At 34.9% G+C, this 23,568-nt stretch overlaps 1 long non-coding RNA gene across 1 annotated transcript in view; it reads right to left on the reverse strand.

The window, feature by feature from the left end:
• Positions 1–5,156: 5,156 nt before the first annotated feature.
• LOC308491798 overlaps positions 5,157–23,568 on the reverse strand; it is a 156,594-nt gene continuing 138,182 nt past the window's right edge. Inside the window, exons 4-5 of the long non-coding RNA XR_013992412.1 lie at positions 7,843–7,911; positions 5,157–6,023 (exon numbers count right to left, since the gene is read on the reverse strand). This is a non-coding gene — a long non-coding RNA (uncharacterized lncRNA). The remainder of the gene's footprint in view (positions 6,024–7,842; positions 7,912–23,568) is intronic.

A 23,568-nucleotide genomic window follows, 5' to 3' on the forward strand; every position in this document is an offset into this window, starting at 1 on the left:
ACTCGGGGATGTTCATACACAGTTTATCTCAATCCAGTGACAGAGAACTAATATAGGTTAGTGTTATCTCACCTTAGCCCCAAAGAAAACTGACAGGTGAAGGGGTGTGGGGGCAGGTCCAGGAATAGCCTTGATGACACAGAGTCAGTTACTTGCCTGAAGTTTACGTGTTTGTGTAAATTGTGGCAGTGGTTGCACAGACCTGCAATTCAGAGGTATTTTCCTTCACTTAATCTACTTAGTATTTGATTTAAAAATGTTATGGACAGATTCTCATGCAAATATAAGGTTTTTTATTTATGTATAAAATGATTAAGTATTTCTACTAGAGAAAAAGTTATCCCTTTTATTTATCAAAATATAGTATTAAACTTATTAAATATTACTATCATCTCCAGTGTGTGCTTTCTGCAGAATATTAGGCAACTTCTGCTCTTTCTTTATAAGTGTGAGTGCAAAAAATCAAAGTTAAAAAGAGGGCTGTTTGAATTCCTTTGAAGAATGTAAAAGACTCAGTTTTTGCTACCGCGGCAGTGAAGTGAAATCAGAGGTTATCCACTGTGGGAGTAACAGGGTTTTAAGGTGACACATTCAAAAAGCTCTTTTTTGAATACACTTGTTGTGCTTTTGATCCTTTCTGAGAAGTAGAAAAAAGGAGGGGGAAAATAGTGTGTTCTACTGAATATGGCATGAGCTTCAGAAATAACTGGAATTGCACTGCATTAAATCTACTGCATTAAAAGATATAAGTAGCGCACTACTGATGGTTCGGCAGTAGTTTAATGGTAGTCAAGTATAAAATGTACTTGCTATTTTTTTGCACAATTTCTCAAATGACATGAGCAATGCAGCATTCAGTGCATTGGCTGTAACCAATTTTATAAATTTCTTTAACAAGTGAAATCGTCTTAAAGTAAGATATATTCTGGCACCCATCCTCTTATTTGCTATGCTTTCTAGATAACAATCAAATGACAGTTATTTTTTTTTTTACTATTGCTATTGTATTTTCTGTGGCTGTAACAGCATCATATATGTAGATATTCTGTTATGAATACTGAAAATAAAAATACATAATCAGGCCACCTACTGCTCAATTTTATTTTCAATCTGTCAACGATGGAAGTAAATTTACTTTACTTCTACGGAATCTTCTGCGTTGTAGTTTCTCTCTCTCCCTCTCCCTCTCCCTCTCCCTCTCCCTCTCCCTCTCCCTCTCCCTCTCCCTCTCCCTCTCCCTCTCCCTCTCCCTCTCCCTCTCCCTCTCCCCTCTCCCTCTCCCTCTCCCTCTCCCTCTCCCTCTCCCTCTCCCTCTCCCTCTCCCTCTCCCTCTCCCTCTCCCTCTCCCTCTCTCTTTCTCTGAGAAAATGACTCAAAGGATAAAAGGGGTTCACTATAAGCTTGGCAATCAAGAAAGTTACAAGCATCTAAATTGCCATCCAACTGAATAGACTATTTCAATAATAATAATAAAAAAATCCATTTGAAAAGAGAGTGGTTTTATTCCTTGTTATAAGGAACCGTGATCATTCAAGAAAGATTAGTCTCATCAGCTCTCAAAGGAATTACCCTTCTTTAGGAATCTTTTCTCTTTTTGATATTAAAAAAAAAAAAATCCTTTTCCTTCTAAACGAAAAAGAAAAAAATGTAATAACTTCAGAGATCTTGACAAACATTTCCTTAAACACTGACTGGCAGACATGTTGATGATTCTTGCAAAAAGATTAAAATGAAAATGCATCAGAGGAAAGAGGAGAGAAAAGGAATTGCTCATGTTCCGGCAGAAAGCTCCTCTGTTGTAAGGTCAACACTGGGAGCACATTTCAGGAACAAAAGTATTTTCCAGCCAAAACCCCTAGTGAGGCCAAGGTCAGTCCTGAGCTGGGAAAAGACAGCATGACTTTCACCTTGCCAGGTAGTTGCAATCTGTATCCAAATTGCTGCAACAAGGTGTGCTTACAAGACAAAATGTCAGTGTAAGTGAGGCTGTGTCAGCAATTGGCAGAAAAGTGAAACCTTCAGTCACAAAGTTGTCTTGTTTGTGAAGTTTCTACCAGACATCCAGCTCATAGGGAAATAAAGATGACTTGTAAAATTACCTTTTAAGATGATTGTTGGTGTGTGGGAACACATGATACCTCTTGTTGATGACTTTTCTAGCAACCAGTTCTTAGCAGATTTGACCAGTTGCAAGTAGCTGAGACTTGCTTTTACCACTTCCAAGACCTGCATATAGTTCGTTTTACTTCCTATGTTTGGCAGTTTCTCTGATGATGCCATTTGGAAAATTTGCAGGAGTCCTTTGGTATTCTAGCACAGCAACCAACAAGTGTGGCAATGCTAACACCTGAGGGAGCATCCTGGACCAATGAGGGAACAGAAGCCAATGGGTAAATGCTTCCCCTTACTCTTCCTTGGGCAAATAGTGTTGAGGTTCATAAGGCTTCTCAGACTTTCCTGTGAAATTGAGCACTGGGCACCTCAGGTGGCCGACTCAGTAATTCCAGGCATGGAGTATTGTGTATTGTGGTTCCCTAGTTTCTCGTTCTTACGATACATATATGTGTGTGTGTGTGTATATATATATATGTATATATATATATATATATATATATATATATATATGCACACATATATATACATATACATATCTATACATATATGTGTATATATATAATGCTTTATTAGTAAACTAGTCTACCAACTTTTGACACTGTCTGTTTTGGAAGAATTCCAGGAACTTAGAAGATGCACTTGTTAAAGTAAGTAGAAGCATTTATTTCTAGGCAAAGACTCTTTTTATTTTTATTTTTAATTTATTTATTTTTTATTACTAACTGTCTATCTGGAGGTTTTCCTGTATCTGCAAAAGTAAGCATAGTAGTATTTTTTGTTTATTTGTTTGTTTTTAAAGCACATTAAGCTGAGCAGATTTTAAATAACCTGTATGCCTTGCCACATTGTCTCTGGAACAAAGTTCAAGGTCTTTAACATGGCTTGCAGACCATTCAGGATCTACCAGATGCACTTCCTGTCACCACCAGCTACTGCTTACACACACACACACACACACACACACACACACACACACACGCACCACTCATACACATGCACATGAAATCTACATTTTGCCAAAACCAACACAAAATTACTCGATGTTCTCACAATTCATGATTGTCATGTTTCTTGATCTGTTTGTGTCTTCTTTCTTCTGCAAAAAAATTGTCCCCCTATTTGCCCATTAGATACACCTACTACTTTTTTTTTGCATGTACTCCACTGGATCCTTTCATCTATATTAGACAAGGTTATGTGATCGTCAGTAGTCTTATAAAAACATTCTCATATGTCAACTTTACAATGCACTAATTAAATTAGTGCTTACTTTTTAATGTGTTTCATGTGAAACTGAGGGCAGGACTTTTGTTCTATTTATAGTTTTACCTTCAGTGCCTCAGAGTAGATGCTCTATTAATATTAGAGATAAATCAATAATTGAATTATGATAGCATTTAGCCTTCCCTTAAATATATAATCCTTCTCTGAGGTCTCATAAGGATGACATTAGTTGAACTTTTATTAAAGATACCAAGCAGCATCGCTTCATAGTGTAGCCCAGCAAAAGAAGTGTATTATACACTCTTCAATTTCAGCCCTTTTAGATTATTTCCCTCAGATCATTAGCTTATTGGACTAATACTACTTCCTGTTCATTATATATCAGGCACTGAGACAAACACATGGGAAAAAATATATGGTTGCTTTCCCATGCTTTCTTAAAACTTAGATTATAGCCTAATGAGGAAACCAGGAATATACGAATAAGTAAATATAATTTCTATATTTAAAAGTTGTGACATGTAGTATAAAGGTAGTAAATGGCTAGTCAATAGAAAGACACGCTTTCAAGAGGAGAGGGGCAGCTTAAGTTAAAAACTGACTTTTTACATTATAAGGGGAGAAACATGTAAGGCCGAAGGAACAACATGTAAGGAACATCTGACATGAAAAGAACGGGTTATCTCCAATGAACTGAAAGAAAAGTGGTGTGCATAGACTTGGTAAGGAGAGGGAGGGCCTGTTAGGAATGAATTCAGAGAGAAAAGTAAGGGCAAGAGCAGGGTCACACGAGTCAACTTCAAAACTTCGTTTCTTTTGGGTTGGAATGAGAAGTTATTGAAGATTTTAAAGGACTGGAGTTAGAGGATGTGCTGAATACTTTACGAACAATTGGGCTTGTTACTTTGTGGAGAATTGTGTAGAAGAGATTAAGAGTGGAATTGAGAAGAAAGGAGTTAGATACATGTGTCTGAATCCGGCAGAGAAATTGTATATGAGATATACATTTGTGAGTCAATATTTAAATCATAGTTAAAGCAAAGGAAATAGATTAGATCACCAAGGTAAGGAGAGAATGAGAGAAAGAAGTGAAGCCTGTCCCTGTAAGAATTCAACAAAGAAAAGCTCAGCCTATCCTAGGGAAAGTCTGGAATATTCAGTGTCCCAGAAACTACACGATAAAAGTGTTTCAAGATGTTGAGAAGTATTAATTATGTGATATGCTATGTCAAGAGTTCTAGAAAGTTTATTACAAAAGTGTATTATTTGAAATAGGTAAAATGTAGGTCTTTGCCATTAGAAGAAACATGCTTGCGCTGACTTGGGTTAGAAGACACCAGAAAAAATAAGAAAGAAGTTGTAGTAACAATGAAAAACATGTATGAATTTTTAAGTTTGTTGTTGTAGGTTTGTTGTTAGTTTGCCTAACAATTGGTAAATACTAGATGTTGGAGTGCAGCTGCAGCAAGGATATAGAAATCAGGGAGAGAAAATCAGATACTCAGAGAAAACTTATTTGACACTTGAACAGTATTGGGGTAAGGGATTTGATCCCTGGGCAGATGAAAATCCTGTAAAACATATGACTCCCTAAAAACTTATTTGTGCCTCAGTTTGTGAGGGGGCATTCGTCCCAGGATGCCACACAAATACCAAAATCCATGAATACTCAAGTTCCCTACATAAAATGGCATAGATAAATGCATACAGTTGGCTCTCCACATTTGCAGACTCCCATTGTTAATGGAAAACGTACAGGTATTTACTGAAAAAAATCCACTTATAGATGGATCCACGCAGTTCAAACTTATATTGTTCAAGGGTCAACTGTATTTATAAGAGGTGAATGCTTAGCCAAGTCACAGGAATAAATAGGATGTAGTCAGCCATTCTTACAGATGGAGCAACTATGGGACAATATAAATAAAGAGGTGTGATTATATTACATTGGGGCGTTTTCACATAACCTTCATCAATCAACGTGTTGAAAAACAGAGCTTACTACTTCTTCAGAACAGTATCCACATTTATAAATTCAGCATGTTCTGCTCCACATTCTTCATATTTTCACTTATAAGACATGGAGAATTACAGAAGATTGAATCTCTATGGTAGTACTAGACCACAAAGTTAATTTGTAAATTAATTTTCAGTATCTTCTTACAAATATTTAACTATATTTGATCTTGAACATTTTTGATTTTTTAAAAAAATTACTTATTTTTCAAAGTTCAAATCAAAGTACCTCTTTTTGGCAAGTCATAGTTTGATTTATGCCAGATAAATTCAATTTGCAATCTAGCTATATACATTTAAAATATGCAATCATTTCAAATACTAGAACTCAAATCTCAAACTAACATCCTCTACAACTTTTTAAGTTTTGTTCGAGAAGAATATTAGTCTACATGCAAGTTGCTTCTATGACTTTTCTTAAAGGATCAGTGATAATAAGATGTCTAGGTACATTAAAGAATTAATTATATGTTGAATTTTTAAGAGAATATAGAAGACATATGGTCTCTAAGGAAAACCCACCTGCTTGGGAAAGGCTTTTATTGGGTATTGAGAATTTTACAGTTGTCACTATGTCTTGAAAAACAGAAAATATTTTCTAGGAACTTCTTTGTAATTTCCGAAAACAGCAGGATTAATTCATTGCCTTTGACTCAGAACCCAATGAACTGAAAAGAGAAAGACTCATTTTCATTTGCATGCTCAGGAGAATAAGGCAGTTGGACAGAAAAGTAATACAACTAACTATATGACCTCATATTGAGACAGTAATGTTAAGAATCTTGCCAGCAGTTATATGACTTGGGATTCAGTGATTTCGTTCTCAATATAATACTGAAATATACCTTATTAAATTAGTTACTGTCAATGAAAGTAAGAAGCATATGGAAAATCATTGGTAAAATGATCTTAATTAATTGCTTTCCTGTCCTTGTAAAATGCAAAGTGTAATATCTACAGAAGACAAAAAAAAAGAAAGTTCTTACTTGTAATTATTATAGAGAGGTTTGCATTGAAGTAAAGTCAAATAGATTTCCTCCATTTTATAAAGGCAAGCATTCTTACGCAGATAATTTAAACATACTGTTTAATGTTTAAATAATAAAAAAATGAAAACATTGTACATTATGGCCTTTTAAAATTTTTTCAGATCTTAAAAAAATATTTCATTTAGATACACATTTATTGAATAAGTTGATGTTAAAGAATAAGCAATTATTTTAGAAACCTGTCATTGTTTACAAGACATAGGACAAAAATTATTACTTTTAACTAATAGGTATAATTATTGGTTATAACATAATTTTTATAACTAAATGTAATTAAATATTATACAAATAATGTTTATAAATATTTCTAAATATATATTTGTAAATATTTATAAATATTTGTATATTATAATTATATTAAGTAAATATTAGACTACATTCACTTGTTTCTTCTAAACTCTTAAATTTATTTCAACTTCAGTTTTTTTAATTGGATCTTTGAAAATGAACTGTAGTTTCTTACTTATAACAATGTATGCATATTTGATGCACTTAAGTCTAATTTTTAAAGGGTTTGGAGCCTCTACTTTTCTTCCAGCTCCATTTTTATCACTATATTTCTATTTATATTTACTTTTGTAAAGAAAGACATAGGAAACAAGTTTATTTCAATATGTCTTTCACATTATTTGCATCTGTAGCCTCCCCCAAGTCAAACATGTAGAAAATTAATCCATTCTATACTTTTAACAAGTTACTTGATTTTAAATTAGTTGTAGCTACAAATTTTTCTCCCTTCATTTTCCTAAGGTATTTAATTATCTAGTTCATCCTAGATCACTCTGTAGATCATGTTGTTTTTTTTTTCTTTATGTATAGGATATCTTATATTTGTATTTTTGATAATTTCATTATTGCCACTTTGAAAACCTTAACATAGAGAGGGCATAGATTGAAAAAAAAAAAAAAAAGAAAGCCAATTATGGTGATAGTGTTATAAAATATGTTAGTGATATAGGTGTCACAATAATTTCCTAGGAGCTGAAGAACTCAAGGAACTCCTTATGAAAACATTGTTTTGTAAGTTGATTTTATGTGAAGGAGAGTATTTTAATAGATGATAGCAGTTTACCAAAACAGTCCATCTACTTGTTTTATTCCAGGGGTAGCAGAAAATATATGGTACTCCAGCTTAATAAAATTTTACTTATAACTGAGGGAAATATATATATATATATATATATATATATATATATATATATATATATATATATATATATATATACCTTTGTAATGCTGTTTTCAACAGAAATTGTAATTTGAAAATAACTTTAAGTAACACCAACTATCTGCTAATTTTTTGATGAAGTAATTGGTGTTAGATTAGCCCTGGCATGTGAACAACTATAAAGTTTGACAAAAGAAATAAAACAACTGTTCAGCTATTGGAAAACAAGCAGCAATAAATTGTGATACTTTACACACGTAAACTGCTTACATTTCGGCCTGGAGTTACTCTTGGGATTACTGCACTGGAGCTCAAGCAGAACAATTTAGTTTTGCTGACCTGTAGAGAAAGACATAGGATTCAAGGTCACTGAGGCAGTAGACATTTTCAGGGCAGTATAGTTAATAAACAGAAAGAAGCAGTGCAGAGAAGGAGCTGTAGAACCGTAAGTAGTTGTCCCCTTGAGTCTTGTCTCTATGCAAAGCCGTACATATGCAAGACATGAAGCCAGATAGGCACAGGACAACTACCATGAAACAAACAAAAACAGGGAACTATGATTTGAACACCTGACAGTACACAGGAATGTAAATGTTTTAGTTAAGCCAGAATGAATATATGAGTTTGATTAACCCATGCATTTAGTTGTGACTTCAGAAATGCTAGAAAAAGTTTGTCTAGTTCCAAGTCTTAAAACAGCCTTGAGCTGGGATTCTGGGAAAAAAATGGCGGCGTGAAGTGAGCCTCTGTAGCGCTCCCCTGGAATTTACAATGAATCAGACAACAATAACTCCACAAAGGACTCCCTACACAGCAGACAGGCAAGACGAAGAAGCCCACTACTGAATTCACCTTCAGCTGGGTAAATCACGCGAGCGAGGGAGGAGGGAGAGGAGAAGTGCGAAGATGGAGCCGCGCGGGCGCAGGACTCAGACCTAGCTCAGTGCTCAGAGCTCGCTGCTCCCGAACTGCACCAGCTGCGAAAGAGGGAAGGACTCAGACTGCTAGGGCTCCGCTTATGGTACACAGGGCTGAGGGGGCAGAATATAGCACAGCTGAACCCAACGCTCGCTCACCGCAGACCTCTGAGCGAAGACTGAGGGAGGAGGGCTGAAATCAGTGGTTTGAGCCCTCACTGCCAAGCGGAGAACGGAAGCCTTAGGCACGGAGACTAGCCGCTCCCTCCCTACCCTCCCAGAGCTTGCCCCGCCCCAACCTGCTTGGTGCTAGAAGTGATAAAGTAGCAGTGTCAGATCAAAGGACAGAATATTTGCTGCTCTGAGAACTGTGGACCGCAGACACAGATTCGCAGCTCAAGTAGTTCCGGCAAAGGGGAGGGAGCTATTGAAGCAGGACTGGCTGTGGTGCTGGTCACTGCCATTGCTCTGGGCCATCTCTCACAACTCACCCTGCCCCTGGCCCCACCTATCTGGGCGGATCCCTGCAGGAGTAAACAAAACTGCTGAAACATACGGTCTCTGAATCTGGTGCAGAAAGAGCTTTGGAAATTCAAAAGCTCTTCGCTTACCTATCAACCTGTTGCAGAAACCACTCCTGTAGATGTCTAGGAAAAGAAATAGTAAATCTTGATTGCCATGAATAACAAAGGCAACAAGATAGCTCAGAAAGAAAGTGAAAAGTCTCCAGAAAAGGAACTTAGAGATATGGAAATATGTGATTTAAATGACAGAGAATTCAAGATTGCAATTCTGAAAAAACTGAACAAGATGCAAGAAAACACAGAAAGGCAGTTTAATGAACTCAGAAACAATCAAAGAACACCATGAGCATTTTACAAGAGATTGAAATTTTGAAAAAGAACCCAAGTAGAATTTCTGGAGATTAAGAACTCAATAGAAGAATTAACAATAAAATATCCAGCTTAGGTAGTAGAGTTGACCAGATGGAGGAAAGAATCAGTGACATCGAAGATAGGAACCTGGAATTTACACAAAGGGAAGAAGAAAGAGACTTGAGACTTAAAAGAAATGAAAGAACTCTACACGAACTTTCTGACTCCATCAGAAAAAGCAATATAAGAATAATGGGCATACCAGAAGGAGAAGAAAGAGGGAAGGGAACAGAGAATATATTCAAACAAATCGTCGATGAGAACTTCCCAAACTTGTGGAAAGAACTGGATCCTCGAATCCAAGAAGCAAATAGAACACCTAATTACCTCAATCCCAACAGGCCTTCACCAAGGCACATTGTATTGAAGCTGTCTAAAATCAATGACAAAGAAAGAATCCTCAAGGCAGCCAGGGAAAAGAAGACGGTAACTTACAAAGGAAAGCCCATTAGATAATCATCAGATTTTTCAGCAGAAACTCTACAAGCTAGGAGGGAATGGAACCAAATATTCAAACTCTTGAAAGAGAGAAATTATGAGCCAAGAATAATATATCCAGCAAAGATCTCCTTTAAATATGAAGGAGGAATAAAGACCTTTCCAGACATCCAGAAGCTGAGAGAATTTTCTAATATACGACCTGCACTGCAAGAAATACTAAAGGAGGTTATTTGACCACCATCAACAGGGACAACTTTGGCAACCAAAACATAAAAAGGGGGAGAGTAAGGCCTGAACTGGAATACGGGAATAGAGCAAGTAAGCGTGCTGAAGAAACTGGAATACTCTAAATATCAAACTTTCTTTTACATAAACTTAAGGGTAACCACTAAGAAAACATCCAGAACTGAAATATATACTGTAATAAAAGAAGAAACAGAGGGAAACATCATAGAATACCACCAAACAGAAATAATAGACAAAACAAAAAGGCAAAGAAACAATGGAGACACAGCTTTACCAGAAAACTAAAGATAGAATGACAGGAAATCTTCACATATCAATAATCACCCTAAATGTAAATGGACTGAACTCACCATTAAAGAGACACAGAGTAGCAGATTGGATCAAAAAACTAAACCCAACCATATGCTGCCTACAAGAGACACATCTCAGCTACAAGGACAAGCATAGACTCAAAGTGAAAGGGTGGAAATTGACACTCCAAGCAAATGGTACCCAGAGAAAATCAGGTGTAGCCATAATGATATCAGATGAAACAGACTTCAGGGTGAAAAAGATAACAAGAGACAAAGATTGACATTTCATAATGGTAAAGGGGACTATACAACAAGAAGACATAACGGTCATCAGTATTTATGCCCCCAATCAGGGAACACCGAAATATACCAAGCTACTACTAACAGAACTAAAGGGAGAAATTGACCAAAACACTATTATACTAGGGGACTTAAATGCATCATTGACAGCTATGGATAGATCATCCAAACAGAAGATAAATAACAAAATAGCAGCCCTAAATGACACATTAGATGAAATAATTGACATATATAGAGCACTTCATCTTAAAACATCAGACTATACATTCTTTTCTAGTGTACATGGAACATTATCAAGGATAGACCATATATTGGGACACAAAATCAGCCTCAGCAAATTTAAGAAGATTGAAATCATACCAAGCATATTCTCCGATCAGAAGGCTTTGAAATTGGATATCAACTGCGAAAAGAAAGCAGAAAAAAACACAAATACATAAAGATTAAACAACATAGTTTTAAAGAACGACTGTGTTAAAGAAGAAATTAGAGGAGAGATCAAAAAATACATAGAAACAAATGACAATGAAAATACATCCTACCAAAATTTTTGGGATGCCGCAAAAGCAGTTTTAAGAGGGAAAGTTATATCATTACAGGCCTATCTCACGAAAAAAGAAAAATCCCAAATAAATAACCTCATGTTACACCTTAAAGAACTAGAAAAAGAAGAACAAGCGAAACCCAAGGTCAGCAGAAGAAAGCAGATAACAAAAATCAAAGCAGAACTAAATGAAATAGAGAACAAAAAGACAATAGAAAAAATTAATGTGACAAAGAGCTGGTTCTTTGAAAAGATTAACAAAATTGACAAACCCTTGGCTAGACTCACTAAGATAAAAAGAGAGAAGACACTAATTAACAAAATCAGAAATTAGAAAGGGGAAGTTATCACGGACACCACAGAAATACAAAGGATTATCCAAGAATACTATGAAGGACTACATGCCACCAAATTCAATAACTTGGAATAAATGGACAAGTTCTTAGAAACATATAGCCTTCCAAGGCTGAATCATGAAGAACTGGAAAATCTAAACAGGCCGATCACCAGTAACGAAATTGAATCAGTCATCAAAAACCTTCCCAAAATCAAAAGTCCTGGACCAGATGGCTTCACTAGTGAATTCTACCAAACCTTCAAAGAGGATCTAATACCAATCATGCTCAAACTCTTCCAAAAAATTGAAGAAGAGAAAGAACTCCCTAACTCATTTTATAAGGCCAAAATTACCCTGATACCAAAACCTGGTAAGGACAACACAAAAAAAGAAAACTACAGACCAATATCTCTGATGAATACAGATGCTAAAATCCTAAACAAAATTCTAGCAAATCGAATACAACAATGCATTAAAAAGATTATTCATCACGACCAGGTGGGGTTCATCCCTGGGCACCAGGATGGTTCAACATCTGCAAATCCATCAATGTGATACATCACATAAACAAAATAAAGGACAAAAATCATATGATTCTATCAATTGCTGCAGAAAAAGCATTTGATAAGATACAACATCCATTTATGATTAAAACACTTAATAAAATAGGTATAGAAGGAAAATACCTCAACATAATAAAGGTCATATATGACAAACCCTCAGCTAATCTCATAATTAATAGTGAAAAGCTGAAGCCCTTTGCTCTACCTTCAGGAACACAACAAGGTTGTCCCCTATCACCTCTGCTTTTAAACATAGTGTTGGAAGTCCTTGCCAGAGCCATCAGGCAAGAGAAAGAAATAAAAGGCATCCAAATTGGGAATGAAGAAGTTAAATTGTCACTCTTTGCAGATGACATGATGCTATATATAGAAAACCCTAAAGACTCCACCAAAAAGCTATTAGAAACAATCAATGAATACAGTAGAGTTGCTGACTACAAAATCAACATACAAAAGTCCATTGCTTTCCTATATACCAATGATGAAATCTCGGAAAAAGAAATAGAAAAAAACAATTCCTTTTGCAATTGCAGCAAAAAGAATAAAATACCTAGGAATAAACTTAACCAAGGATGTGAAGGACTTATATGCTGAAAACTATAAGACATTTTTGAAAGAAATTGAAGAAGACACAAAGAAATGGAAAGACATTCCGTGCTCATGGATTGGAAGAATCAACATAGTTAAAATGGCCATATTACCCAAAGCCATATACAGATTTAATGCAATCCTCATCAAAATCCCAATGGCATTTTTTAAAGAAATAGAACAAAAAATCATCAGATTTGTTTGGAACCACAAAAAACCCCAAATAGCCAAAGCATTACTAAAAAAAAGAACAATACTGGAGGTATCACACTCCCTGATTTTTGCTTGTACTACAGGGCTACCATAATCAAAACAGCTTGGTATTGGCGGAAAAACAGACACATAGACCAATGGAATAGAATTGAGAACCCAGAAATAAAACCACATAAATATGGACAGATAATTTTTGACAAAGAAGCTAAAAGCATACAATGGAGGAAAGACAGCCTCTTCAATAAGTGGTGCTGGCAGAATTGGATAGCCACGTGCAAAACAATGAAACTGGACTGCTATCTGTCACCATGTACCAAAATTAATTCAAAATGTATCAAAGACTTAAGCATAAGACCTGACACAATAAACTGCATTGAAGAAAACATAGGTACTAAACTTATGGACCTTGAGTTCAAAGAGCATTTTATGAATTTGACTCCAAAGGCAATGGAAGTAAAAACTAAAATAAATGAATGGGATTATATGAAACTGAAAAGCTTCTTCACAGCAAAAGAAACTATTGACAAAATAATGAGGCAACCAACTGAATGGGAGAAGATTTTTGCAAACAGTACCTCTGATAAGGGGCTAATATCCAAAATATACAAGGAACTCATGAAACTCAATAACAAAAAAAACAAAGAACCCAATTAAAAAATGGACAGAGGACCTGAAGAGACATTTCTTTAAATGGGATATACAAATGGCAAATAGACATATGAAAAAATGCTCAACATCGCTAATCATCAGAGAAATGCAAATGAAAACCACAATGAGATATCACCTCACACCAGTCAGATTGGCTTTCATCAACAAGACAAATAGTAATAAGTGTTGGAGAGGCTGTGGAGAAAAAGGAACCTTCATACACTGTTGGTGGGAATGCAGACTGGTGCAGCCGCTATGGAAGACAGTGTGGAGGTTCCTCAAGAAATTACGAATAGAATTACCATATGACCCAGCAATCGCTCTCCTGGGTATCTACCCAAAAAATATAAAAGCTTTTCTCTATAGAGACACGTGTACTCCAATGTTCATTGCAGCTTTGTTTATGGTGGCCAAGACATGGAAACAACCAAAATGTCCTTCGATAGAGGAATGGATGAAGAAGCTGTGGTACATATACACAATGGAATACTATTCGGCGTTAAGGAAAGATGATATAGGAACATTTGTGACAACATGGATGGATCTTGAGAGTATAATGCTAAGTGAAATACATCAGACAGAAAAAGCAGAGAACCCTATGATTTCACTGATATGTGGTATATAAACCAAAAACAACAAAGGAACAAGAAAAACAAATGAGAAAGAAAAACTCATAGACACAGACAATAATTTAGTGGTTACCAGAGGGTAAGGGGGTGGGGGGGTGGGTGATGAGGGTAAGGGGGATCAAATATATGGTGATGGAAGGAGAATTGACTCTGGGTGGTGAACACACAGTGGGATTTATAGATGATGTAATACAGAATTGTACACCTGAAATCTGTGTAAATTTACTAACAATTGTCACCCCAATAAATTTAATAAATTAAAAAAAAAAAACAGCCTCGAAAGGTTTAAGTTGACCCAAATGTAAATGAACTACCTTGCTTAAACAAATATTATTTAAAGGATGGTAATATCCAATGAATTGATAACATAATGCAATTTGTCTACTATCCAATCCAAAATTAGTATACATGCAAAAAAGCAGAAAATGTCATCCATAACTGAGAAACAGAATCAGTCAATTGAAACAACCATGCATTGACAAAGATAATGAAATTAGCAGCTAAGCTGTTTATAACAGTTATTACAAACATATTTATATATCTAAAGGAAAACACAAATTGGTAATATAAATGAAAGATATTAAAAAAACAAAATGAAATGTCTAGTACTCAAAGTAGAATCTACCTAATATAAAGCACAGAGATTTTAAAAAAAAAGCACAAAAATATAAAGAAAAATATAGTGTAATGTGGATAGTATTAAACAGATTAATATAAGAGTAATTGAAGTATTTGATGTAGTGAGGGGATTGGAGCAGATCAATATTTAAAGATAAAACCTGAATTCCTGAAATTTGATAAAAATGTAAGCTGAAGACTTATTTAAGTTATATTAATGAATATAGTATGCCTTTAGCATAAAGATAAGCAAAAAAATCAATGCAACTCAATCCATAGTCCAGAAATAGACTATATTTTTAGCATCAGTCGATTTTCAATTAAGGGAACCAAAACAAAGCGATAATATTGACATACAGTTGGCAAAATACACACAGCTGGACTCTTATGATCAGTGTATTTTATTTATGTAAATAATTTCTCAATCAACAAAAACAACAAAGCTATCTTTCTATTACTAAAATTTCTATTAAATACACTTCTGTTGCTCAAGATTTAGAATTTTAACATAGCATGTATTCTATGTATATATGGAATTATCTGTTGCAATAATAGGTGACAGGTGATAAATGTTAGAGAGAGAGAGAGAGAGAGAGAGAGAGAGAGAGAGAGAGAGAGAGAGAGAGAGAGAGAGAGAGGATAGATGGATGGATGGATGGATGAATGGATGGATGGATGGATGGATGGATAGATAGAGTGGTTTAATGAGCAAATATGAACTCTGCTGCATCACCCAGTATAATCTGCTGTAAGCTATTTTATAATTATTTTATTTTATACTGTGTATGTTCTTGGATCAATGGTTATATTAAAGTTAATATTTTATGCTCCATTTCTCAGAATAAATCTTTGATGGCATAGGTTAAAAATACTCTGAAGGCAAATCTTTCTAAAAACATTTCAGAGGAATACAAAGTTATGTTACCATAGGCTAACTGGACTGCACATTGTATGATTTGTCTTTTGTAGTTTGTAAGATACCTCTTGAGCATTAAGAAATAAAAGGCAAGCGTTTTCCTTTTGTATTCAAATTTCTTCCAAAGCAAGACCCCATGAGCACAAGCTTACCCAGAGGAATAAGATAATTTGTTCATATTAGACTATAAGGGATAAAAAATTGTGTAAAAAATAATTTTAAAAAACTTGTAAGACATGTGAAATGGAAAAGCAAGTTAATTTACCCAGGGAACATAAACTACTGCAACATTTGAACTGTGTATTTCAAGATCCGTAAAAAATTTAGAATTAAGCTGAAAAATAATTTTCCAAGAAAACCAATTCACAATATTTACGTGTTTTGTACATATTCACTTGAGAGCATAAAAATAATATTATTTCACTTGTCTAGTTATTATTAAATTTCTGCTTTCTAATATTAGCTGCATTTCCTTTTTAAAGTGTGAATGCTTATTTGTCTAACACTTTTGCACATATATAGAATTTTTCCCTCAGAGAAACAGTCATTGCCATAAAAGTTCTACTTATGTACTTTAATTCTTTATGCTCTACAGAAATCATGAAAAAATAATCTGTATAAAAGAACTGGTACTGGTAAATATGTTAAAATATGTTAAGAAAATGGATACATAGTTCACTCACATTATTGTGAAAATTTTTATTAAAATGTAGTTTTATTTCTAATCGCTTATGGGCCTGGATATTGACTATGCAGATCATAATGCGGTCATGTTATATTTTATAAAGACTTTTATTAAATTTGAGGATTCAGTTAAAGCATCACAGTATTCTAAATTATCAGTTTTTGTTTTCTAACCTATAATATTAAATTGGACAAAACCCAGAATTTACTAATCTACTACATAAAAAAATCCTGAATTTTTGTTACTAAATACAGGCTGAAACATATGTGAAGTCATAATGATTATCTTAAGAAATGTATTGCTAAAGTTATTTTTAAAACATTTTTCTATGTTATTCCTTTCACTTTATTAATATTACATTTAGTGATTCAATTTTATATGCATTGATAAACATTCGGTGCTTGATTTTAATAATCATATTAAAATTACATCTTTAAAATATCTTAATGTGTATATGTATATATACACATATATACATATTTAAATATATATAGCGCCATGTATACACACACACATTAAGTATATACATATACATATATATTTGGTAGAATTGATATAATTTGTTCACTTTTTATAAATCTGAATAAAATGTATTAATTAGAAAAATAATCTTATTATTTTCCCATCATAATCTGAGTTCTCACCAATCATCATCCCCAATAAAAAATTTTAAAAGTTTATTTCCAAACTATTATTTATTTACCCAGCACAATTAAACAAGCAAACTGAATTAAACTAAAGCAAAATAAAACAGGGAGGGAAATATGTATTGTATTTTCCATGGCTGCATCATATCCAAGTGTTTGTTTTGCTCTGTGATGCATTTCCCTTAGCCATTACTCCATTCTTCTTTTCATAGGGACCAAAATGAAGATTTGAAAAAGAGACCTGAATTCGGTGACAGTAGAATTATTATTCAGTGATAGAAGTTTCAGAAAATAGTTAATACTAAGTCTGATTCTTTTTTTCCACTTCTTCCCTATGGTGTTACTTCCAAAATGGGTATCTTCAAAACACTGACAAATAGTGAGTTGATTTAATGATTATAACTTGAAAACATCTTGATAGGTCCTTTTATTATGTAAGTTTAAATATATTACATATAATTAATTCTATTAAATATCATATTTCATTCTTATATATTCAACCTTCACTATACTGGCAAATAATGATTTAAAAAATCATTAAATGAGTTCCTCAATAGATAAAAATAGCCCCAATAAAACACAACCCTTTAAAGTTATTATAGAAACATATCTCAGATTCTTGTTATTCTTCTATATTTTCTCTTTCTCTCTTGCGTGTTTTCTCCAGGAGCTGGTGATTCCCTGCCACATTTGGAAGCTTTGGGATTGAGAACAGAATTTGATATTGTGTTATAATCACAATCTTGGGTGTCACCAAAATTGATCTGGCCATTGTCCCTCCAATCACAACCAAAAATCACTGACATAAATGTCATTTTTCCTTCAAAGAGTAACTTATTTTAATATAAGTAGTGGCACAATTAAAGTGTGTCACAAAGTAACTGGGAGCAGTGGAAGGTAACATAGAAACAGAGAATCAGGATGGAGAGAGGAACTATGCAGTCAGAGGAGGTGGTGAGAACAATGGTACATTGGCAAGAAACCCAACAAAATAACAAAATGTGCAGATTTTTATGTGTTTAGAGCCCAAAAAGCAAGGTTGAGAGCCAGAAATAATGAGGTGGGACAAAACCAAAATTTCATGGTTGACAGTTCACAAAAGAGGAAGAGTTTATGACAATATAGACATGAACAAATGTTACTCAAATATTACTGTATTATTAGATACACATCGAGTAAAGTCCACAAAAAAAGAGACTCGAGTATGATGAAATGATGAACCACAATTATTTATTTAAATTCCCCTAATTGCAAGCCATACAGAGTCAATTCTATAATAAAAACCTGGTTTGGAATATTATGTGGTAAATTAATGTTTAAAAAGCTACTCAATTTTCAAGTAATGCCAGAACATGGACTAAATGAGAGAGTACATGTTTTTCTAAAACTAAAAAGTCTTCTTTTTTCTTGCTACTTTTAGGTCTTTTAATTAAGTTGTCAATGTAATCAATGATTCAATGATTTCCTTTATTTAAAATATCGCCACCTAAAACTATATGGTTCACTTTTTATTTTAAATTTTATATCAATTATTAAACACTGATTCCCAAAATAAAAATTCTATGCATTAGTACTTGGACTTCAAGTTTGTTTCCCTTTGTTCGGTTTTTAAAATATGTGTAATATAGGCTGCCTGCAAACAGTTGCTATATCTACATATAGCTGTTTATTTCCAGCTGCTTTATAAAGCACATCTTTATTTTTCAATACGCACACGAATGAATTCTTCATAAGAGTGAAATTCACATGCTTTTACATAGCGACTACAAACCCTAAAATAAAAAGAGTTCCTTGCTGTGAAATAGAGACATAAAAATATGTTAACTGGAAGTTATTGTAAAACTGCTTTTTTCTAAGCAATATATTCTTGGTATAATTACCTTTGCTACATCAACCAGACAAACTTAGAATTTCAATCTTTATGAGAAAAATAAAATAAAACATTAATCCTTGTAAACTGGAAATTATAATAAAGCCAATTTACCGGTATAAAAAATATACTGCAATCTAATTTCCTCTAGTGGGAAGACATGACTAGGATGAAGACACTGAAGGTGAATATTATTAAACTAAAACCAGACACAGAAGAATGAAAATAAGTTATTGTATTTAATTATTTAGAAATATATTCAATATTAAAAATAATCTCCTGCCAAACAAAGATGAAAATGTTGAGTTAGAGCTGTTATTACTTTGCTTCCAAAACAATATCTCTGGAGTTGAAAATCTGATAGGAAAGAAAAAAAAACACAAAGTAAGAATGCAACTAAGAAATGGGTCTATACATGTAATATCTTGGATATCAAGAGTGGTTTGAATAGGAAACTACGAATTCGACTTTCAGCTGTCTGATGGACTTCAAATTTTGGAAAAACAAAATTTAAAAGTCACTCTAAAATATACTTACATTTTCTGAATAGATTACAACATATATTTTATTAAATGCATAGCTAAAGGAAAGGTGCAAGAAAATTCCCTTTTGCCAAAAACAAATGCTTGAAACCAGTGGTAACTGAGTACTCACACCCCAGGAGCATTTACCAACATCAAAAATCGTGAGCCTTAAGTGTAGATGACGATGTTGGTGAGAGAAGAAATGTGTAAGTTCCATTTATGGTGGGGATGACACCACTTCATAGAAATAGGTGTGAGGACAGGCTAGGTGCAGTTTGCCTGGCAGCAAAAGGAAATAGCCTGGTAAATTGTGTCAGACAGGAATGTGTTTACACCACTGTCCGCAGGCTTTAGAGGGTGATGTGCCAGCCTTTGGAGCAAGGAGTTTACATGACCAAGGGGACTGAATCATCCAGAATCCATGACACTTCTAGATCACATTCTGATGTCAGGACCCCAGATTTCCTTGTCCAACAGAAATAGGCTGCATTCAGGCCCTTTCATGAGAGGCTTCTCTGGTCTCATCCTCTCAAGGAAATGCACACAATTTAGGATTGAAAGTTGGCCAAGGGGAGGACTAGAGGTGGACCGGGGTTTATGGAACTTAAGAGAAATGTGCCTTTTTCCAGCCAGGACCACCATCTTCCAGTAATTCCTCAAAATGGCCAACACAACAGGAAAGAGGGGAGGCCTCTGCTATATGTTCTGTTCTCTAGGCCTTTTAGAAAACATGGAGTTGTTCCTTTGGCCATATACATGCGAATCTACAAGAAAGGAGATATCGTGGACATCAAGGGAATGGGCACTGTTCAAAAAGGAATGCCCCCAACTGTTACCATGGCAAAACTGGAAGGGTCTACCATATTGCCCAGCATGTGGTTGGCATTGTTGTAAACAAACAAGTTAAGGGCAAGGTTCTTGCCAAGATAATTAATGTACATAGTGAGCATATTAAATACTCTAAGAGCCAAGATAGCTTCCTGAAATGGGTGAAGAAAACAATCAGAAAAAGAAGGATGCCAAAAAGAAAGGTACCGGGGTTCAACTGAAATGCCATCCTGCGCCACCCAGAGAAGCACACTTGTGAGAACCAATGGAAAGGAGCCTAAGCTGCTGGAACCCATTCCCTATGAATTCATGGCATAAGTGTTAAAAATTAAAAGTCCTCTGTACTGTTGAGAGAAAGAGAGAGAGAGAGAGAGAGTGAGAGAGAGAGAGGTGCTACACCGTCTTGTTATCGATATGATGGTATGTAGGGCCCTTGTTTGTACAGAACACAAATAGTGCTTGGAAGAGAGAAGTGGACTACACATCAGAGATCTACATTTGTGTCCTTAACCCAGCCACACAAATGTTACTGATACACCTGGTCTCCAGATTTATTTCAGTGTATAAAATAATTAACACCCTTAGGAATTTATCATCAGAAGCTGTACTCACAGATGCAAATTTATACTATATGGATAGTCTGAAGATCATCAAATGAGCAGTAATCTTGAAGTGGTCTTAAGTTTACAGTGACTGGCAAAGCAAAAGAAAGCTCTGAAAAAAAGTGTAACACTTTTCCCCCATTAATCGAAAAATGAGCATCTCCTCCTCTCCTCAATCGGAAGGATTTTATATTATAATTTCTAAAAGTAAAATTAAACCTAAAAAAATAATAATTCAGTGTTTCACTTCATATATATCATCCTTCCTTAGTCTCTCTAAATCATGTTTTGGCAAACTATAGACCTCAATCCAGTCACCAGTTATACAGCCTGCAAGATAAAAATGTCATTATATTTTTAAATATTTGCAAAAAAAAAATGGAAGGAAAAATGACATTTGTGACATTAACATGAATTGATATTCCACTCCCTTCATGAACATAAGTTTGCTTTTTCAGGCCTCTTCTGCCCAGGCAAATGGTTTGGATGTTCATGACAGGATCTGAAAGACCCATAGCTCTTCAATGGAGAGCATCAACAAAATTCATACCCTATGATTCTTTAAGTTATTCACCTCAATCCTCATCCCACTGTTTTCCTTGCTCCTGAAATAGTTTATCATCCTTTCCCATTCTAACCTAATCAGAGTCTCACAGTGAAAGACCTACCGTAAACACAATTTCACATGAGAGTAGTTTCTGTTATCCTAAGGGGATACATTCCAGGATCCTTAGTGGATGTCTGAAACTACAGATAGTGCTAAATTATATATTTACTCTGTTTGTATCTTATACATACATATACACATTTTCACTTAAAGAAAACTTTACAGCTTCTCTTCAGCATAGCAGGATTGTCAGCTGTATTACTCTTGTGCTTTGGAGCTGCTATTAAGTAAAATACGGGTTACTTGAACACGAGCATTGTGATTCTGTGATTGTAGATTTGGTAACTGTTATGGCTACCAGATGGCCAATGAGTGGTAACATATACAATGTAAATCCACTGGACATAGAGATGGTTCATGTCCCAGGCAGGACAGAGTGGGACAGTGCTAGATTTTATTGCACTACTCAGAATGTCTTGTGGTTTAAAACTTATGAACTGTTTATTTCTGCAATTTGCCATTTAATTTGTTCAGACCATGGCTGACCATCAGTAACTGAAACTGCAAAAAGTGAAAATCTCAATAAGAGGGGACTATGGTATCAACAAATTCAGACCTTAGCTCCCTCCATCAGAGACACTGCCAAAGCTTTGGGGAGATTGTGTTTTCTCTCCCCATGGTAAACAATAAACTCAGTTTGCCTTATCAACAGATTGTGTTGGTAATATTTAGCGATATAGCTTTCAAGACTTTAGTAGTTACCACAAAGATCATATGGTCCACTAAGCCTAAAAAGAATGTACTATCCCTTGAAAGAAAGAGTTGTCTACCTCTGTTCTACATGAACAATATTAGTTCCATTGTAATCAAAACATCCAATCAAATATCTTCAAAGGTGTATTATTGCTTTGTTTACATCAGACTACAAGAGCCTCCTTCTTTGTTTTTCCCAAAATAATTTCTGGGAAAGGGCGGAGGGTAGGGGATTATACTTATATGTAAAAAATAAACTTTAAATCTGATGTTTTTAAGAACTGAGGCATTACCTGGTTTTTATCTAGTGGATGTTCCCCTCATTTCTTCCTGTATGCAGAATGTTTAGTAAATTGCAAAGATCATATTTTTAAAAATTCTGAGTGAGATACCCTGTCCACCATAATTTGGTGTCATTTTAGCAAGATTTGAAGCAACATGGGTATCACACAGAGTGGGTTAAAGGACAAGGATGGGGTTTGTACATAGTCAAGGGTGGAGTTTTCATGTAGATGGTGGTATCTTATCATAATTTCCTTCTCTGGGAATATACAAAGACTACCCCAACGAGAACCAACAGGCTATTTATGCAGAGCTGGCTATTGCAAGGGAGTCAGCCAGCATCACTCACATCTGGCAGAGACTCAAAAACTGTCAGAGGGATATAGATGTTTTGTAGTAGAAAAAAGGGAAGGCCTCAGGTATGCCCTGATTGGAGGTTGTTGGCAAGGGGAAGCTGGGTTAGGGCTAATTAGAAGCAGGGTATTGTATATGACTGGTTTAGTGAACATTTGGCTTTCTCTGGATAGGTTCTGATTTGGAAGTGGGGGCAAGCAATAGGGAAGCCGGTGGGCAGTGACCACATCCTGACTGTACTGGGCCTGTTGCTGCAGAGGCTGTGGTTTGGCTGTCTGTTCTGGTTGCTACAGAGGTTGTGGGTCGGAGTTCTTTCATATGTGTTCTAGCCAAAGTCCATTTGGGTATTCAATCTCACTGCTCCTTTTCTTTTCTACACTGAAAAAGGATTTCGCAGTAAATTCAACCTTGAACTGTTTCCATTTCTTTAAAAATTTCATCATTTCAGGAGTGATAACAGACTGAACTATAGGTTTGTTGTTGAGCTGTTCTTAGTTCCCCCACTCTTAAAAAAAGAGACACATTTTTTTCTTCTTTTCTGCATACCTGAGTTACATCTATCCCTAACACACTTAGAGGAGTTACAGGCCCTGAACCACCTCTAGTTCACATAGGGTAATTATAGCTGTTGGAAAAAACAACAACAAAAACACTGT

The sequence above is a fragment of the Rhinolophus hipposideros genome (assembly GCF_964194185.1).
Source record: "Rhinolophus hipposideros genome assembly, chromosome: 1".
NCBI classification, from domain to species: domain Eukaryota; kingdom Metazoa; phylum Chordata; class Mammalia; order Chiroptera; family Rhinolophidae; genus Rhinolophus; species Rhinolophus hipposideros.